Source organism: Salvelinus sp. IW2-2015, linkage group LG5 (assembly GCF_002910315.2).
Source record: "Salvelinus sp. IW2-2015 linkage group LG5, ASM291031v2, whole genome shotgun sequence".
Lineage (NCBI taxonomy): Eukaryota > Metazoa > Chordata > Actinopteri > Salmoniformes > Salmonidae > Salvelinus > Salvelinus sp. IW2-2015.
In genome coordinates this window covers 16,522,472-16,542,578 of record NC_036844.1, presented here as the reverse complement: position 1 = coordinate 16,542,578, position 20,107 = coordinate 16,522,472, and the positions used below count along the sequence as shown (strand labels likewise).

The window sequence follows — 20,107 nt, the reverse complement described above, 5'->3', positions numbered from 1 at the left end:
ATTGGGTTTATGAACTGACATCTAAAACATCAATAGACATGTTAATCTGTTTGTTTCAATTTAAGCTGTTATATAAAATACTTGCTACAAAAATTATGTTCAATATATGGGACATTGAACAGTCAGCCTTGTGCAGACTCTGCCACGATGAAACATAATCAATAGAACATATTTATTGATACTGTCKATTGGTGGCTCGCTTTTGGAGTCAGATCCAGGAATGGATCTTATGTCATGATATCAGGGTTCAGATGGACCTGCAAATTGTATTGTTAMGGAATCTGAAAAAACACAATAAGTCAATGAGAAATATCATTATACTCTTGGGTAAAGTATTTATTTTTAGGGCAATATCTGCACACGATCGTCGTGGTAATCATACTCGGACCAAGGCGCAGCGTACGTATAGTTCCACATGTTTATTAAATTAAACTCACAAAAACAATAACCAGCAAACGAAATGTGCAGCAAAATGCAGTGCTCCCAGGCAACTACACAAAAACAAGATCCCACAAAAACCAGTGGGGAAATGGCTGCCTAAATATGATCCCCTATCAGAGACAACGATAAACAGCTGCTTCTGATTGGGAACCATACCAGGCCAACATAGAAATAATTAACCTAGATAGGAACACCCCCCCCTAGTCACACCCCGACCTAACCAAAATAGAGAATAACAAGGCTCTCTATGGTCAGGGTGTGACAATATTGGTAGAAGTGTTACAAATAGGGAGGTTCAGTACCCTCGTAAGACATAGTAAAATGGAGGGATATATTGCAAAAGGGAATAGCAAAATGGCATTATACTGMGAAAGATTAGTTAATCTGTGGACTTCGGAGGGTTGGAGTTAAGATCAGAATGAATGATGGATTGGCTGCTGTGGGTGAAAATCGTCAATTAGGAATGTACAATTATTTAACTACAGGAACCGTAGATGTTAGTGAAATAGCTGTAAGTAGCAGTAGAAGTATTGTTGTCCATTAGTTTACTCGTGTTATTAACATTTATTTTTATTTTTTATCTCTGTGTCGTAAGTAAGCATTTCACTGTTAGTCTACACCTGTTGTTTACAAACCAAATTACATTTGATTTGATGTAGACTTATGAAAACTGATGATTCAACTAGCCTACTATTTCCTTCCCTAGAAAGGTTGTAAATTCCTGACATTTCTCTGTGAGTGATGTCGTTGATGAAATGCCATTTTCCTGCTTTTTCCCTGACTGACATATGGTTCTTGTCATTCCGTTTATCAGCCAAGTCATTTCCAGCTTCCTGCTCCACTCCATACATTGCTGTGTCTGATACATAATGAACAGAGCATACCGCCTCCATCCCTGGCCATAACCATTAAAAAGATAACATTCTCAGAATGTATCGGACTTACTGGTTGGAAACACTGTTTATTTCTCTGGTGTGTGTGGAGATACAGAAAACAGACTTTTTCCTCTCTCCTCGCTTTCCGTTATTTCCATAGGTTAGAGGTGTGTGATTGTGTAGGCTATGTGAGAATGTCAGTGTGAATGAATGTATGCAGAATAGAAGAAGGTAAAACGTAATATTTTTATTTGAACTTTGTGAATTTGAATTGACTGAAGCACTTGGTTTTGAATTGGTCAATTTAGTGCCCTGCGTTTTTCTACAATGACCTGACCATGAAACATAATTTTCAATTTTAAATGAATTAGAGGAATGATTCAAAATTATATGCAGGTGAACAAGTGGACCACCATGGGACCTCTGGGTAGTGGAAAGTTTTCCTTAGCATTCTATCCATCTCAATGGGCTCATCAAGAAGCAATGCAGAGCTTTGAGTCTCCATGGATTATGGTATCTAGTCAATGAATAATGCAGGGATGTTCAGACAGAGTGATGGCCATAGATGAACTCTAAAGTAAGCCTGGATATGGACAGCCCCAGTGGACTAACATTAGGGACTCTAAAGCAAACTGAAGAGATTGAGATTGGCCCTGGAGAATAGTATCAGGCTGAGCTATACCTTTAGCTCCTTATCACAGATCCAGGATCAGCTCTCCTGATCCCCAATGTCAGATTAACCACAAGGAGGTCAGAGTCATTCCACAATAGGAGGCCTAACAATAACACAATAACAAAGCAATAATACAAGCCTGTTTTTACCCGACTCCTCCAGACACTGAGAACTCTCTTGTTGACCTTTGACCCCCTTAATGTGTTCAACAGCATTTGGGCAGTCTTTTCCCTGTCCTTAAGCCTCCTCCGGTCGATACCCAGTGATGCTGTGAATCGAAAGCATGCCTGCCATCCTCACGCACGCACGCTCCCACACAGCCCACTGCTTAAAGGGAGCCAAGCGCACAGATCAATACCCTTCTTACTCATCCTGATGTGTGTGTATGTTTGTGCATGTGTAGCACATGGGGATGTGTGAAACTTACTTCTCGGCCTGAAGTGTCCCCACTTGCGCCAGCGAATAGCTAGCTTTTCACATGACATCGACTGGTAAAATGCTTCAAGAGGGCGGTCGCGTGTGCTAGCAAGGCAGAAGTCCTGTGTCGACCCTGGGATGGTTCACCCGGGGTGTGAGTGTTTTAAACCCCTTCTATCTGTGTCTGTCCTTGAGGCCTACTACGTATATCAGAGCTGTGGTTGGTCTTTACAAACGAATCATCCACCTCCCTATCAGCCCTCCCACACCCCAACCGCTCAGAGGTGTAATGGCCTTTTATTGATTCCCTCCCTCCTCCCTCTCTCTTTCTTCTCAGTGTGCAGGCTGTTAAGATAAACCTGTGTGTGAGGAGGCAAGCCTCCCCTGCTGGGCCGGGAGACCCGCTCCTCAAACCTAGTGTGTATGGTGATGATAGGTTTGTGTGTGGGAGGAAGGAGGAGCCCATGCATGTGTGTGTGTTATGTGTGTGTGTGTGTGTGTGTGTTGTGTGTGTGTGTGTGTGTGTGTGTGTGTGTGTGTGTGTGTGTGTGTGTGTGTGTGTGTGTGTGTGTGTGTGTGTGTGTGTGGTGTGTTGTGTGTGTGTGTGTGTGTGTGAGGATCAGTGTGTGTCTGTCTGTATGTTAGTAGGAGGTCGGATGCCATGGATGTTAGGCAATCAGGCAGGAGCCTGGGGATCAGTGTTTACCAACTGCTGAGCCAGAGCGTCGTACCAGGGGCCATAAATGAGGCATGTTTTCCACCAGCCACTCAGCCCCAGGAGCGCCCAGGCGGCAGGGTCAGGCCCCAGGGTGGAGAGGGGGGACAGGGGGAGAGTTGTGGATTAGCCGGATGGTTCACATGCCACCCACATAACTCCCGCTGTCACAACAAATCTCACTTAATTTCACACCCCAAGGCCACCAGATAGGCAAGGAGATTGAGCCCTCACGGAGGCAGAGCTGAATGCTAAGGGTGTCGAAACACACACTCTGCCTCAGACCCCGCCATTCACACTTCAGCCGTTCTTAAACACACACACAGACACACACACACCTCTTCTGAAAACATAAGCACACCCTTAAAGCTCTCTCAAACACAGATGTACACACAGAAACACACACACACTGATACTACTCTTGAATACATACCATACACACTACCTCTAGGGCAGGGTTCCACAACAGGCGGCCCGGGGGGATCAGAGTATAGTATCAGTGTGCCCTCCTCCTTCCTCCCAGTTCTCTAAGCAAAAATACATATATGAAATTATTATATATATTTTTCATTGTTGTACATAAAAGACTGGAAAAACACCAGGAAATCAGCTCCAACTGATTTTCATTTTGGAAATCTGTTCCCAAGTATTCCCATGTAAAACAGAGAGATACAGTTGAAGTCGGAAGTTTATCAACACCTTATCCAAATACATTTAAACTCCGTTTTTCACAATTCCTGACATTTAATCCTGGTAAAGATTCCCTGTCTTAGTGCAGTTAGGATCACCACTTTAATTTAAGAATGTGAAATGTCAGAATAATAGTAGAGAGAATGATTTATTTCAGCTTTTATTTATTTCATCACATTCCTAGTGGGTCAGAAGTTTACATACACTCAATTAGTATTTGGTAGCATTGCCTTTAAATTGTTTAACTTGGGTCAAATGTTTCGGGTAGCCTTCCACAAGCTTCCCACAATAAGTTGGGTGAATTGTGGCCCATTCCTCCTGACAGATTTGGTGTAACTGAGTCAGGTTTGTTGGCCTCCTTGCTCGCAAAAGCTTTTTCAGTTCTGCCCACAAATTTTCTATAGGATTGAGTTCAGGGCTTTGTGATGGCCACTCCTTGACTTTGTTATCCTTATGCCATTTTGCCACAATTTTGGAAGTATGCTGGGGTCATTGTCCATTTGGAAGACCCATTTGCGAACAGGCTTTAACTTCCTGACTGATGTCTTGAGATGTTGCTTCAATATATCCACATAATTGTCCTTTCTCATGATGCCATCTATTTTGTGAAGTGCACCAGTCCCTCCTGCAGCAAAGCAACCTCACAACATGATGCTGCCACCCCCGTGCTTCACGGTTGGGGTGGTGTTCTTCGGCTTGCAAGCATCCCCCATCTTCTCCAAACATAACCATGGTCATTATGGCCAACAGTTCTATTTTTGTTTCGTCAGAGAGAGGACATTTCCAAAAAGTACCAACTTTGTCCCATGTGCAGTTGCAAACCGTAGTCTGGCTTTTTATGTCAGTTTTGGAGCAGTGGCTTCTTCCTTGCTGAGCGGCCTTTCAGGTTATGTCGATATAGAACTTGTTTAACTGTGGATATAGATACTTTTGTACCTGTTTCCTCCAGCTTCTTCACAAGGTCCTTTGCTGTTCTGGGATTTATTTGCACTTTTCGCACCAAAGTACGTTCATCTCTAGGAGACAGAACACGTTTCCTCCTGAGCGGTATGACCGCACATGTCCAGTGGTGTTGATACTTGCATAATATTTTTGTACAGATGAACGTGGTACCTTCAGGCATTTGGAAATTGCTCCCAAGGTTGAACCAGACTGTGGATTTAATTTTTTATTTAGATCTTGGCTGATTCTTTTGATTTCCCATGATGTCAAGCAAAGAGGCACTGAGTTTGAAGGTAGGCCTTGAAATACATCCACAGGTAATCTCCAATTGACTTAAATTATGTCAATTAGCCATCATAAGCTTCTATAGCCATGACATAATTTATGTCCAATTGTCCAAGCTGTTTAAAGGCACAGTCAACTTAGTGTATGTAAACTTCTGACCCACTGGAATTGTGATACAGTGAATTATAAGTGAAATAATCTGTCTGTAAACAATTGTTGGAAAAATGACTTGTGTTCATGCAACAAAGTAGATGTCCTAATCGACTTGCCAAAACTATAGTTTGTTAACAAGAAATGTGTGGAGTGGTTGAAAACAAGTTTTATTGACTCCAACTTAAGTGTATGTAAACTTCCGACTTCAACTGTATATAAATCACCATGGAGACAATGTGCATGAGCCAACTGCATYGCATGCACGGTTTTAAGATGGCGCCGACAGATATGGCAGCTCTGCATCTAGCTCTTAAGCAGCCTTGCAGTATTTCATTTTTTTGTGTTATTTCTTACATTATTAGCCTTTTGGATATCAGAGAGGTGGTAACTCACTACCATTACGACCAGGAATTTGACTTTCCCGAATTGGATCCTTTGTTCGTACCCCCCAGGGCAATTGAACTTATTCCAGAGGCTGCTCCAAAACCCCTGTCGGCAGAGAAGAGGTATTCTGAATGGACTTCTAGTCCGACTCAGGAAGCGTGTACACCATCCACCACTTCCGAGTATATTACTCGCTAATGTTCATTCTCTGGATAATAAAGTAGATGAGCTCTGGGTGAGGATCTGCTTCCAGAGAGACATCAGGGATTGTAACATGGCTCTCTCGGGATATACTGTTCCCGTCCATACACCAGCTGGGTTCTCAGTACACCGCGCAGGCAGTAATAAAGAACTCTCCGGAAGAAGAAAGGCGGGGGTGTATGTTTCATGATTAACTACTCATGGTGGGATTGTGATAACATACAGACACTCAAGTCCTTTTGATCCCCCCCACCCCAGAATACCTTACAATCAAATGCAGCCATATTACCTCCCAAGATAATTATCTTTGGTTATAGTCACAGCAGTGTATATTCCCCCTCAAGCCGATACCACAACGGCCCACAAAGAACTACACTAGACTTTATGCAAATTGGAAACCACATATCCTGAGGCCGCATTTATTGTAGCTGGGGATTTTAACAAAGTAAATTTGAGGAAAATGCTTCTGAAGTTCTACCAACGTTGACTATCGCACTCGCGCTGGAAAAACATTGGATCACTGCTACTCAACTTTTCTAAATGCCTACAAGGCCATCCACCATCCTCCCTTTGACAAATCTCAATTTTGCTCCTCCCTTCCTATATGCAGAAACTCAAACAGGAAGTACCCGTGCTAAGGTCTATTTAACGCTGGTTTGACCAATCGGAATCCATGCTTAAAGATTGTTTTATTCACGCAGCCTGGGATATGTTCCGCGTAGTCCAGTTGACGAATATACGGATACCGTGACTGAGTTCATCAGGAAGTGTATAGGAGTTGTTTTACTCACTGTGTCTATTTAAACCTACCCAAACCACAAACTGTGGATAGATGGCAGCATTCGGGCAAAACTGAAAGCGCGAACCACCACATTTAATCATGGCAAGGGGACTGAGAATATGGCTGAATACAAACAGTGTAGTTATTCTCTCCGTAAGGCAATCAAACAGGCAAAATGTCAGTACAGAGACAAAGTGGAGTCACAATTCAACGGCTCAGACACGAAACGTATGTGGCAGGGTCCACAGACAATCATGTACTACAAAGGGAAATCCAGCCAAGACACGGACACTGACTTCTTGCTTCCGGACAAGCTAAACACCTTCTTCGCCCGCTTTGAGGTTAGCACAGTGCTACCAACACGGCCCACTACCAAGGACTGTGGGCTCTCCTTCTCCYTGTACGACATGTTAACCCTCTCAAGGCTGCCGGCTCAGACGGCATCCCTAGCCGCATCTTCAGAGAATGTGCAGACCAGCTGGCTGGAGTGTTTATGGACATATTCAATCTCTCCCTATCTACGTCTGCAGTCTCCGTTTGCTTCAACATGTCCACCACTGTTCCTGTACCCAAGAAAGCACAGGTAACTGAACTAAATGACTATCGCCTTGTAGCACTCATCATGAAGTACCTTGAGAGGCTAGTTAAGGATCATATCACCTCTACCTCACCTGACACCCTAGACCAACTTCAATTTTCTTACCGCTCCAATTGATTCACAGACGATGCCATCGCCATCGCACTGCACAGTGCCCTATCCCATCTGGACAAGAGGAATACCTTTGTAAGAATGCTGTTAATTGACTGTAGCTCAGAACTCAACACCGTAGTACCCTAAAGAGCTCATTATTAAGCTCAGGGCCCTGGATCTGAACCCCGCCTTGTGCAACTGGGTCCTGGACTTCCTGACCGGCCGCCCCAAGGTGGTGAAGGTAGGAAACAACACCTCCACTTCGGTGATCCTCAACACAGGGGCCCCACAAGGGTGCSTGCTCAGTCCCCTCCTGTACTCCCTGTTCACCCATGACTGCGTGGCCACGCACGCCTCCAACTCAATCATTAAGTTTGCAGACGACACAACAGTAGTAGGCCTGATTACCGACAATGACGAGACAGCCTACAGGGAGGAGGTGAGGGCCCTGGGAGAGTGGTGCCAGGAAAATAACCTCTCACTCGACGTCAACAAAAGGCACCGATCGTAGACTTCAGGAAACAGCAGAGGGAGCACGCACCTATCAACATCAACAGAACAGTAGTGGAGGAGGTGGAAAGCTTAAAGTTCCTTGGCGTACACATCAATGACGATCTGAAATGGTCCACCCACACAGACAGTGTGGTGAAGAAGGCGCAACAGCACCTCTTCAACCTCAGGAGGCTGAAGAAATTTGGCTTGGCCCCTAAAACCCTCACAAACGTTTACAGATGCTCAATTGAGAGCATCCTGTCGGGCTGTATCACCGCCTGGTACGGCAACTGCACCGACCGCAATCGCAGGGCTCTCCAGAGGGTGGTGAGGTCTGCCCAATGCATCACCAGGGGCAAACTACCTGCACTCCAGGACACCTGCAGCACCCGATGTCAAAGGAAGGCCAAACAGATCATCAAGGACATTAACCACTCGAGCCACGGCCTGTTCACCCCGTTATCATCCAGAAGGCAAGGTCAGTACAGGTGCATCAAAGCTGGGACAGAGAGACTTCTATCTCCAGGCCATCAGACTGTTAAATAGCCATCATTAGCCGGCGTCCACCCGGTTACGCAACCCTGCACCTTAGAGGCTGCTACCTACATGGACTTGGAATCACTGGCCACTTTAATAATGGAACACTAGTCACTTTAATAATGTTTAAATAATGTTTACATACTGCTTTACTCATCTCATATGTACCGTATATACTGTATTCTATTCTACTGTATTTTAGTCATTATCACACTGACATTGCTCGATCTGATATTTATATACTGTATTTATTAATTCCATTATTTTACTTTTAGATTTGTGTGTTTTGTTGTGAATTGTTAGATACTACTGCACTGTTGGAGCTAGGAACGCAAGCATTTCGTTACACCCGCAATAACTTCTGCTAAATATATGTGTATGTGACCAATAACATTTTATTTGAAGTGCTTTTATTATGGTTATTTATTTGGGGCGATACGCGCTTATGAGAAATCCCGTTACGCCCTTCGACGAACCATCAAACAGACAAAGCGTCAATACAGGACCACGATCAAATCTTACTATACTGGCTCTGATGCTCGTCGGATGTGGCAGGGCTTGCAAATGAAGGAATACAAAGGGAAACCAAACCACAAGCTATCCACRGACGCAAGCCTACTAGACTAACTAAATACCTTCTATGCTCACTTTGAGGCTAGCAACATTGAACCATGCATGAGAGCACCAGCTATTCCGGATGACTGTGTGATCACACTCTCCGTAGCCGATATTAGAAAGACATCCGCGGCCACAGGGCAAGACGGATTACCAGGAAGCGTYCTCAGAGCATGCGGTGACCAGCTGGCAAGTGTCTTCACTGACATTTTCAACCACTCCCTGACCCAGTGTGTGTCCTAGAATGCCAAGGTAACCTGACTAAATGACTATTGCCCTGTTGCACTCGCGTCTGTATACATGAAATGCTTTGAAAGGCTGGTCATGMCTCACATCCACACCGTCATCCCAGACATCCTGGACCCACTCCAACTCGCATACTGCCCCAACAGATCCACAGATGACAACATCTCTATTGCACTCCACACTGCCCTTTCCCACTTGGACAAAAGGAACACCTACGTGAAAATGCTGTTCATTGACTACAGCGTTCAACACCACAGTGCCCTCWAAGCTCATCACTATGCAAAGGGCCCTGGGATTAAACACCGCCCTATGCAACAACACAGGGTCATCTATGCTGACCCTCAACACAGGGGCCCCTCAGGAGTGCAAGGTTAGTCCCCTCCTGTACTCCCTGTTCACCCTTGACTGTGTGGCCGCGCAAGACTCAGACACCATCACTAAGTTTACCGATGACACGACGATGGTAGGCCTGATCAGTGACGATGATGAGACAGCCTACAGGGACGAGGTCAGAGACCTGGCAGTGTGGTGCCCGGACAACAACCTCTCCCTCAATGTCAGCAAGACAAAGAAGCTGATCGTGGACCACAGGAAACGGAGGGCCGAGCATGCCCCCATCCAAATCGATGGGGCTGTAATGGAGCAGGACGAGAGGTTCAAGTTCGTCGGTGTCCACATCACTAAGGAATTATCATGGTCCACACACACCAACACTGTCATRAATAGGGCACGACAAAGCCTCTTCCCCCTCAGGAGGCTGAAAAAAATGTGTCATGGGCCCTCAGAAAATTCTACAGCTGCACCATTGAAAGCAACTTGACTGGCTGCATCACTGCTTGGTATGGCAACTGCTTGGCAACTGACAACAAGGCGCTACAGAGGGTAGCATGTATGGCCCAGAACATCACTGGGGCCGCACTCCCTACCATCCAGGAACTTTATACTAGGAAGTGTCATGGATTGCTCTCTCTGCTTCCACATGGAAAACGGTACCGATACAAGTCTGGAACCAACAGGACCCTGAACAGCTCCTACCATCAGATTTTTAAATACAGTGAGCTCCAAAAGTATTGGGACTTTGACAATTGTGTTGTTGTTTTGGCTCTGTACACCAACACTTTGGATTTGAAATGATACAATGACTATGAGGTTAAATTGCAGACTGTCCCATTTTAGGGYACCAAAAGTATTGGGACAAATTCACTTATTTCTTTATTTCAATTAACCTTTATTTAACCAGGAAAAGCTCATTGAGACCCGGAGTCTCTTTTTCAAGGGAGATCTGGCCAAGAAGGCAACAACAATCAATACATTACAGAAATAAAACATAGGACAATACAATACAACAACATTCATTCAGTGGCACTAACATGTATAAATGGATTGTAGACTATTCCATGCCTCTGGTGCACAAGATGACAAGGCAGTCTTGCCTAATACTGTAAATATCCTGGGGACTTTAAGTAGCAACCACCTAGCAGACCAGGTATGTTAACTGCTGGTGGTGATGGAGACCAGGCTACAGAGGTAAAGAGGGTTTTTACCCAAAAGGGCTTTGTAGATGAACACATACAAATGTATCTTTCTGTGCATATAAAGTGAGATCCAACCTACCATTTGGTACAAGGTGCAATGGTGGGTGAGTGACTTGGAATTTGTAATAAAGCGCAAGGATGCATGATAAACAGAGTCCAGACTCTGGAAGATGGAGGAGGCTGCATGCATATACAACAAGTCACTTATTATTGTTGCAATAAAATAAAACATATAAATAAAACATTACAGAGAGAAAAGTGGCCTGAACAAGCTTCTGTTGTAATAAGCAAGCCTTATTACGGAAATAAAAACCCAATTTKAATTTAAGCTTCCCCACAAGATTATCCATATGAACTTTAAAGGACAACTTGTCATCCAACCATATACCTACAGTATGTATTTGTAGGATGACACTTTTTCAATGGATAAGCCACCAGATGTGACAATGCTAACCTTCTCTGGCTGAGTGTGAGACCTGGTAAAGGTCATGAATTTTGTTTTTCGTACATTCAAGACCAGTTTGAGACCATAAAGGGAGGCCTGCAGTGACTGAGAAGCAGTCTGGAGCTCTTCAACAGCCTGAACCAGAGAGGAGCACATCAATCTATGACTGTATCATCTGCATATAGATGCAACTTTAATGGTTGCATCCCATTTCCCACATAATTAATAAAGATTGAGAACAACACAGTAGCTAAAATAGAACCCTGGGGCACACCTCTATTAATCTCAAGAAAGCTAGACTTGTGATTGTCAGTATATACACATTGTGTTCTGTCAGAAAAATTGTTCCTAAACCAATTTACTGCCCCTTCACTGAGGCCAATGTTACTGAGTCTAGCTAGCAACAATTCATTGTCAACTGAATCAAATGCCTTTGATAAATCAACAAACAGAGCAGCACAATGTTGCTTTTTATCAAGTCCATTAACGATGTCATTTGCCACTGCCATAGCTGCAGTTGTGGTGCTGTGCCCCGATCTAAAGCCAGACTGAACCCCGCTCAGTATGTTCTTTTCAATTAAGAAGTTTTTTAACTGTGTGTTCACTAGGGATTCATAGACTTTGGCCAGGATAGGGAGTTTGGAGATAGGATGATAATTATTAGCATCTGAGGGYTCTCTACCCTTTAGCAGTGGGAGGACATAAGCTGATTTCCAAATGCTGGGTATGGAATTGGTCAAGAGACTCAAGTTGAAAATGTGAGCCACAYGTTCAGAAATAATACCAGCTGCTATCTTTAAGAGGTAGGGGTCTAGGTTGTCTGGAACTGCAGACGTTTTAGTGTCTATTGCCTTTAGTGCTTTATAGACCTCAGTATAAGAAACAGGCTCAAAGTTAAAAAGGTTCACATGAGTGGCTATGTCATAGTTTACTGTAAAAGAGCTTAAATTAGAGGCCTGGGCCCCACCATTATCAAAAAACTAAGCCAGCAAATATGAAGTGCTTGTTAAAAAAKCCTTCAATATCAGCTTTATCCTTCACTTCATTAGAATCCATCATTAAATGGTCAGGAAGGCCAGAGGATACATTAGAACCTGACACTGATTTGATTAGCTTCCAGAACTTGGTAGGGTTGTTTAGGTTCTCTGTGACATTTAGATAGAAATCTATTTGGACTTCCTGATCAGTCCTGTGCATTTGTTTCTTAGCGCTCTGATGGGGGCCCAGTCAACAGGAGCATTTGCATGTCTAGCTTGAGGCCAAGAGACATTTCTCTTTCTTATTCATTCTGCCAAGTTATCTGAAAACCAGGGATTGTCCCTTCCACTGTTTCTAAATTTCTTCACAGGGGCATGCTTATCACAAATGGACATCATATTTCATATAAAAATAGTCCCGTGCAGTGTCAACATCGGGAATCAGACTTACTCTGTCAATATTATGGTACAGATCATGTCAAAACGCTTGCTCATCAAACTGTCTAAAATGTATTTGAAAAATAACGGGTTTGGCTATGGTCATTTGTGTATTTCTAACACAAGCAATTGCACAGTGATCACTAACACCATTACAGAATATCCCAGTTGATGTGTATTTGTTAGAAGAAAGTCCAATGGCGTTGATTTGTTAGGTGCTCTGGGATTCAGTCTTGTAAGCYCATTAATTAAATTGCGAGAGATTCAGAGTCACACAGTTCTTTAGAAGGGTCTGATACAGATGTAAGCATGTCCCAGTTAAAATCTTATAAAATAATGAATTCAGAGTCATTTAGCTTGTGCAGTACATCAGAAAGAGAGTTAAGTGTGTCTCCCGAAGCCGAGGGCGGTCTACAGTAGCCGACTACAATGACGTGGGAGTCCTTATATACATTCACTTTAACCGCAAGCAATTCAAAATGTTTGGCTTTGGTAATCGAGAGAATTTCAGAGGTGTTAAACTTGGATTTAACATAAATTGCAACTCCTCCTCCTTTACTCATCCGATCCGTTCTAAAAACAGTTTACCCATCAATAGAAAGAGTTATTTGACACAGATTTCTTTAGTCAAGTTTCTGATAAAACCACTATGTATGKATTTGTTGTATTGGCCCACATTTTAATCATGTCTATTTTTGGAAATAGACTTCTGAGATTAACAATCATGAGACCAAAACCTGCTCTGTTTTTAAAATCATAGGGAGTCGGTAGAGATTGCATGGTATCTACCGGACCAGGGTTTGGTTGCACATATCCCGAGATAATCAATTAAAGCATAACAATATATATCAGCTGCCCAATGCGTGAGGACTTGGCACAGCAAGCACCATTGTCAATAAAACGAGCTGGGTCTTTCGAGCAGAAAAAAAGTAATTCAAGAGTTTAAGATTTTGGAAGTATGCCATCAAGTGTAGGCCTAGTTGCATTTGAGAGTGGTACAAATGTAATTGCAGAGAGAGACCAAGTTCCTGGTGCTATTGACATGTTCTCGTCGGGGTGTTTGCAAATTGTAGGGCATAAGGCGAAGATAATTCACTCACCCATTGATCATTCAGCCTATTTAATCCAGGATGGCATTGAGTACACAGAGATGCATACAAAGCTCTCCCCCGCCCTRCATTTGGCATATCTGACCATAATTCTGTCTTGCTGATTCCTGCTTACAAGCAAAAACTAAAGCAGTAAGTACCAGTGACTCGCTCAATACGGAAGTGTTCAGATGACGCACGCGGATGCTARAGGACTGTTTTGCTAGCACAGACTGGAATATGTTCCGGGATTCATCCAATGTCATTGAGGAAAACACCACCTCAGTCATCGGCTTCATCAATAAGTGCATTGATGATGTCGCCCCCATAGTGACTGTACGTACATATCCCAACCAGAAGCCATGGATTACAGGCAACATCCGCATCGAGCGAAAGGCTAGAGCTGCCGCTTTCAAGGAGCGGGATAGTAATCCGGACGCTTATAAGAAATCCCGCTATGCCCTCAGATGAACCATTAAACAAGCAAAGCGTCAATACAGGATTAAGATTGAATCCTACTACACCGGCTCTGACGCTCGTCGGATGTGGCAGGGCTTGAAAATTATTACAGACTACAAAGGGAAACCCAGACGCGAGCTGCCCAGTGACGCGAGCCTACCAGATTAGCTAAATGCCTTTTATGCTCGCTTCGAGGCAAGCAACACTGAGGCACGCACGAGAGCACCAGATGTTCTGGATGACTGTGTGATAACGCTCTCAGTAGCCGATGTGAACAAAACCTTTAAACAGGTCAACATTCACAAAGCCACTGGGCCAGACGGATTACCAGGACGTGTACTCAAAGAATGCGCAAACCAACTGTCAAGTGTCTTCACTGACATTTTCAACATCTTCCTGACCGAGTCTGTAATACCTACATGTTTCAAGCAGACCACCATAGTCACTGTGCCAAAGGAAGCGAAGGTAACCTGCCTAAATGATTACTGTCCCGTGGCACTCACGCCAGTAGCCATGAAGTGCTTTGAAAGGCTGGTCATGGCTCACATCAACAGCATCCTCCCGGACACACTAGACCCACTCCAATTCGCATACCACCCCAACAGATCCACAGATGATGCAATCTCAATCGCACTACACACTGCCCTTTCTCACCTGGACAAAAGGAACAGCTATGTGAGAATGCTGTTCATTGACTACAGCTCAGCATTCAACACCATAATGCCCACGAAGCTCATCACAAAGCTAAGGACTCTGGGACTAAACACCGCCTTCTGCAACTGGATCCTGGACTTCCTGACGGACTTCCTGACCTACTCTTACCACCAGGTAGGCAACAACATGTCTGCCATGCTGATCCTTAACACTGGGGCCCCTCAGGGGTGTGTACTTAGTCTCTTCCTGTATTCCCTGTTCACCCATGACTGCGTGGCCAAACACGACTCCAACACCATCATCCTGTTGCCTAGTCACTTTATCTCTACCTATATGTCCATATCTACCTCAATTGCCTCGTATACATCGACTCGATACTTGTGTAATTATTTTTAAATTTTTCTACTTTCTTTTTTTTTTCTCTCTGCATTGTTGAGAAGGGCCCGTAAGTAAGCATTTCACTGTTAGTCTACACCTGTTGTTTAGCAAGCATGTGACAAATAACATTTAATTTGACAATATTGCTGTTACAATCCAGTAAATTATACCTGGTCTCAGATTAGCTTTTGAGACTTAATTCATTATTGCAGTTATCTTCACAGTTCAAAGAGTATGAAAACATGATTAGGCGATATAGATGCAATGGAATAGTGCAACAGAATAGTTTAGTCAGTGTATAGAAAGCCTTCATGGCACACAGTAAATCTGTTCTGATGTTGATGACTCAGTGTATACGTAGGAGCGGTCAATTTTTTTATGATTAACTACTTCTTCTTACTGAACTGCTTCTTCATTGACTCTTTACTGGCAGCTTCATTAAATTGTACCCGCAACACACCAGTCTTAACGTCAACAGTGAAGAGGCGACTCCGGGATGCTGGTCTTCTAGACAGAGTTGCAAAGAAAAGCCATATCTCTGACTGGCCAATTAAAATAAAAGATTAAGAAGGGCAAAAGAACACAGACACTGGACAGAGGAACTCTGCCTAGAAGGCAAGCATCCCAGAGTCGCCTCTTCACTGTTGACYTTAAGACTGYTGTMTTGCGGGTACWATTTAATGAACTGCCAGTTGAGGACTTGTGAGGCGTCTGTTTCTCAAACTAGACACTCTAATGTACTTGTCCTCTCGCTCAGTTGTGCACCGGGGCCTCCCACTCCTCTTTCTAATCTGGTTAGAGACAGTTTGCGCTGTTCTGTGAAGGGAGTGGTACACAGCGTTGTTCGATATCTTCAGTTTCTTGGCAATTTCTCACATAGAATAGCCTTCATTTCTCAGAACAAGAATAAACTGATGAGTTTCAGAAGAAAGGTCTATGTTTCTGGCCATTTTGAGCCTGTAATAGAACCCACAAATGCTAATGCTCCAGATACTCAACTAGTCTAAAGAAGGCCAGTTTTATTGCTTCTTTAATCAAAACAACAGTTTTCAGCTGTGCTAACATAATTGCTAAAGGGTTTTCTAATGATCAATTAGTATTTTAAAATTATAAACTTGGATTAGCTAAAAAAACGTGCCGTTGGAACACAGGAGTGATGGTTGCTAATAATGGGCCTCTGTACACCTATGTAGATATTCCATAAAAAATCTGCTGTTTCCAGCTACAATAGTAATTTACAACATTAACAATGTCTACACTGTATTTCTGATCAATTTGATGTTATTTTAATGAACAAAAAATTKGATTTTCTTTCAAAAACAAGGACATTTCTAAGTAACTCAAACATTTTCAATTCAGTAGTGTATATAGTTTGTATAAGCTGGAATTTAGTTTAAGTAGAAGCCTAAGTGTTGTTGTTCATTAGTTTAATCCAATTAGGGGAGGGGTGATAGGGTTAGCGGAAAATAATACATATATATGTATATACTGTATATGAATGTATACAGTACCAGTACCAGTTAAAAGTTTGGACACACCTACTCATTCAAGGGTTTTTCTTTATTTTTTACTATTTTCTACATTGTAGAATAATACTGAAGACATCAAAACTATMAAATAACACATATGGAAGGATTTAGTAACCAACAAATTGTTAAACAAATAAAAATATATTTTATATTTGAGATTCTTCAAAGTAGCCATTGCCTTGATGACAGCTTTGTGCACTCTTGGCATTCTCTCAACCAGCTTTATGAGGTAGTCACCTGGAATGCAATTCAATTAACCGGTGTGCCTTGTTAAAAGTTAACATGTGGAATTTCTTTCCTTCTTAATGCATTTGAGCCAATCAGTTGTGTTMTGACAAGGTAGGTGAGGTATACAAACGATTTCCCTATTTGTAAATGACCATGTCCATATTATGGCAAGAACAGCTCAAATAAGCAAAGAGAAATGACAGTCCATCATTACTTTAAGACATGAAGGTCAGTCAATATGGAACATTTTAAGAATTTTGAAAGTTTCTTTCAGTGCAGTTGCAAAAACCATCAAGCGCTATGATGAAACTGGCTCTCATGTGGACCGCCAAAATTACCTCTGCTGCAGAGGATAAGTTCATTAGAGTTACCAGCCTCAGAAATGGGCAATTAACTGCATCTCAGATTGCAGCCCAAATAAATGCTTCACATAGTTCAAGTAACAGACACATCTCAACATCAACTGTTCAGAGAAGACTGCGTGAATCAGGCCTTCATGGTCGAATTGCTGCAAAGAAACCACTACTAAAGGACACCAATAAGAAGAGACTTGCTTGGGCCAAGAAACACGAGCAATGGACAATAAACCGGTGGAAATCTGTCCTTTGGTTAAATGAGCCCAACCTTGAGATTTTTGGTTCCAAGTCTCAAATATATTTTGATTTGTTTAAAACCTCTCTAGGGTATGTGGGACGCTAGTGTCCCACCTGGCCAACATCCGGTGAAATTGCAGAGCGCCAAATTCAAAATACAGAAATACATATAAGCATTCATAAAATATACAAGTGTTATACATCGGCTTAAAGATGAACTTCTTGTTAATCCAGCCGCTGTGTCAGATTTCAAAAAGGCTTTACGGCGAAAGCATACCATGTGATTATCTGAGGARAGCGCCCCGTGTAAACATTTACCAGCCAAGTAGAGGAGTCACTAAAGTCAAAAATAGCGCTAAAATTAATCACTTACCTTTGATGATCTTCATATGGTTMCACTCACAAGACTCCCAGTTACATCGTAAATGTTCGTTTTGTTCGATAAAGTCCCTCTTTATGTCCCAAAAACTCAGTTTTGTTGGCGCATTTTGTTCAGTAATCCAATGGCTCCAAGGCGGTCACAACAGGCAGACGAATACATACTAAAAGTACCGGTAAAGTTCGTCGAAACATGTCAAACGATGTTTATAATTAATCCTCAGGTTGTTTATTGTCTTTACAATCAATAATATTTCAACCGGACAATACCGTTTTCAACAGAAAGGAAAAATAACAAACGGCGCGCTCAAATCAGGACTGCATACTTCCTCTGTCCTCTGACCAAAATGGCTTTTTACTCGTTGTTTTTCAAAATAAAAGCCTGAAACCATGTCTAAAGACTGTTGACATCTAGTGGAAGCCATAGGAACTGCAGTCTGATTCCTAACCCATTGGATTCTCTATAGGCATTGAGTTGAAAAACAGCCACATGAAAATAATTCCACTTCCTGGATGGATTTTTCTCAGGTTTTCACCTGCCATATCAGTTCTGTTATACTCACAGACATTATTGTAACAGTTTTGGAAACTTTAGAGGGTTCTCTATCCAAATCTACCAATTATATGCATATCCTAGCTTCTGGGCCTGTGTAACAAGCAGTTTACTTTTGGCACGTTTTTCATCCGGTGGTGAAAATACTGCCCCCTTCCCAAGAGAGGTTAACACTTTTTGGTTACTACATGATTTCATAGTTTTGATGTCTTCACTATTATTCTACAATGAAGAAAATAGTAAAAATAAAGAAAAACCCTTGAATGAGTAGGTGTATCCAAACTTTTGATCGGTACTGTATATATAAATATATATATTTACAAAGAATATATATGGGGGATTGGAAATGATGCAGACAATTACATTGATGGAATCTACAATCTATCTGCAATATTAAACTGTTCTACCCCTTAAACCTTTTTTTTAAATGACTGTCTTCCCCAGATTTTCATTTACTAGGGAGGTTGGTTCCTCCACCCATTTTAATCGGAGCCATTTCCCAGGTCTTGTTAAATTGATATTTTTGACAGTAAATGAAACAGTGTGGCTAACTCCTTGTTAGACTGTCAGCACTGTTGTTAGGTTCTAAGTTCGGGTACACATCCAGACGGACTCCAAGGAAAGCTCAAACTAGATTTATTACACCAAACAGGATGTTGCAGCTGCATAACACAACATACAAGTCACACAAACACATATTTATAGCTTCCTACTAGGAGGAGTCGTCTCCTTGTATGTCTAAGATAGACAATCGTTCTCTATTGCTCGGCATTAACTGAGTCTGTTCCTCTTTTTGGTATTGTCTTGGCCCGGCCTGAGCCCAGAACTTTCATGGGCAGGGAGGTGTGTGTGTGTGTGTGTGTGTGTGTGTGTGTGTGTGGTGTGTGCTGTTCGAGGAATAGTTGTGTGTGGTGTGCTTGTGTGCTGGTGTGTTTGTGATAAGCACATTTAGTAAGAGTTTACTTCTTTGGGTTTGGTATAGATTTCAGCTGTATGTCCCTAAACATAACTTGAACGCTGGGGTGTCTTGAGTTCCACATCTTCTTACCCCCTAATTTTCACAGAGATAGACTAGGCCTTGTAGAGGAGAGGATGAAACTCAACACTCGTTGCCCTTTAGCCTACTTCCTTAAACGAATACTTAATAACCAGACAAAGCAGAAACATGTCATGCGACAGACACTTTCTGTACTTCCTATTCACTGCAATAATACACACAGCTTCAACATCCTAACCAAATAACAAATATTCTACTACGATCAAGGCTGATTATGCTGCTGTCAATTGCGCTCATACGTGCAATTAAACACTGATTAAGTCAGACTATTTCATATCACTGTGTTTGCACAGACGGCCTGGCTGGTCATCTGACTCACCTAGCAATAATTTTGCAATCAAAGCAAAACACATATATCTTTTTAGTATTTTCATGGGGAGGAGAGCTTCTGGAGGCTAACAATATTTATCTTAATTAATACATTGGTTGAATTCCTAGAGGAGGTTGAGCCAAACTATTTTACTTTTCCCATTAAAGAACTTAGAGAGCCTTGAAAGACTAGAGAGCGGGTTAAAAGACTAGCGATCTGCGTAAGAGGAAATCATCAGGGAGAGCCTAGAGGGGACTGGGCAAGAAGAGAGAGAGAGAAATGAGAGGGAAGAGATCTGATATATCCAATATATCCACACGGAGAGCATAAAATAATATCTGTTTTGC

General features: G+C 42.5%; 1 protein-coding gene across 1 annotated transcript in view; it reads left to right on the top strand.

Annotated features, from left to right (window-relative positions):
* Positions 1-20,107, top strand: part of LOC111964510 (transmembrane protein 132C-like) — a 213,652-nt gene that overhangs the window by 165,558 nt on the left and 27,987 nt on the right. The gene's annotated exons all lie outside the window — the stretch shown is intronic.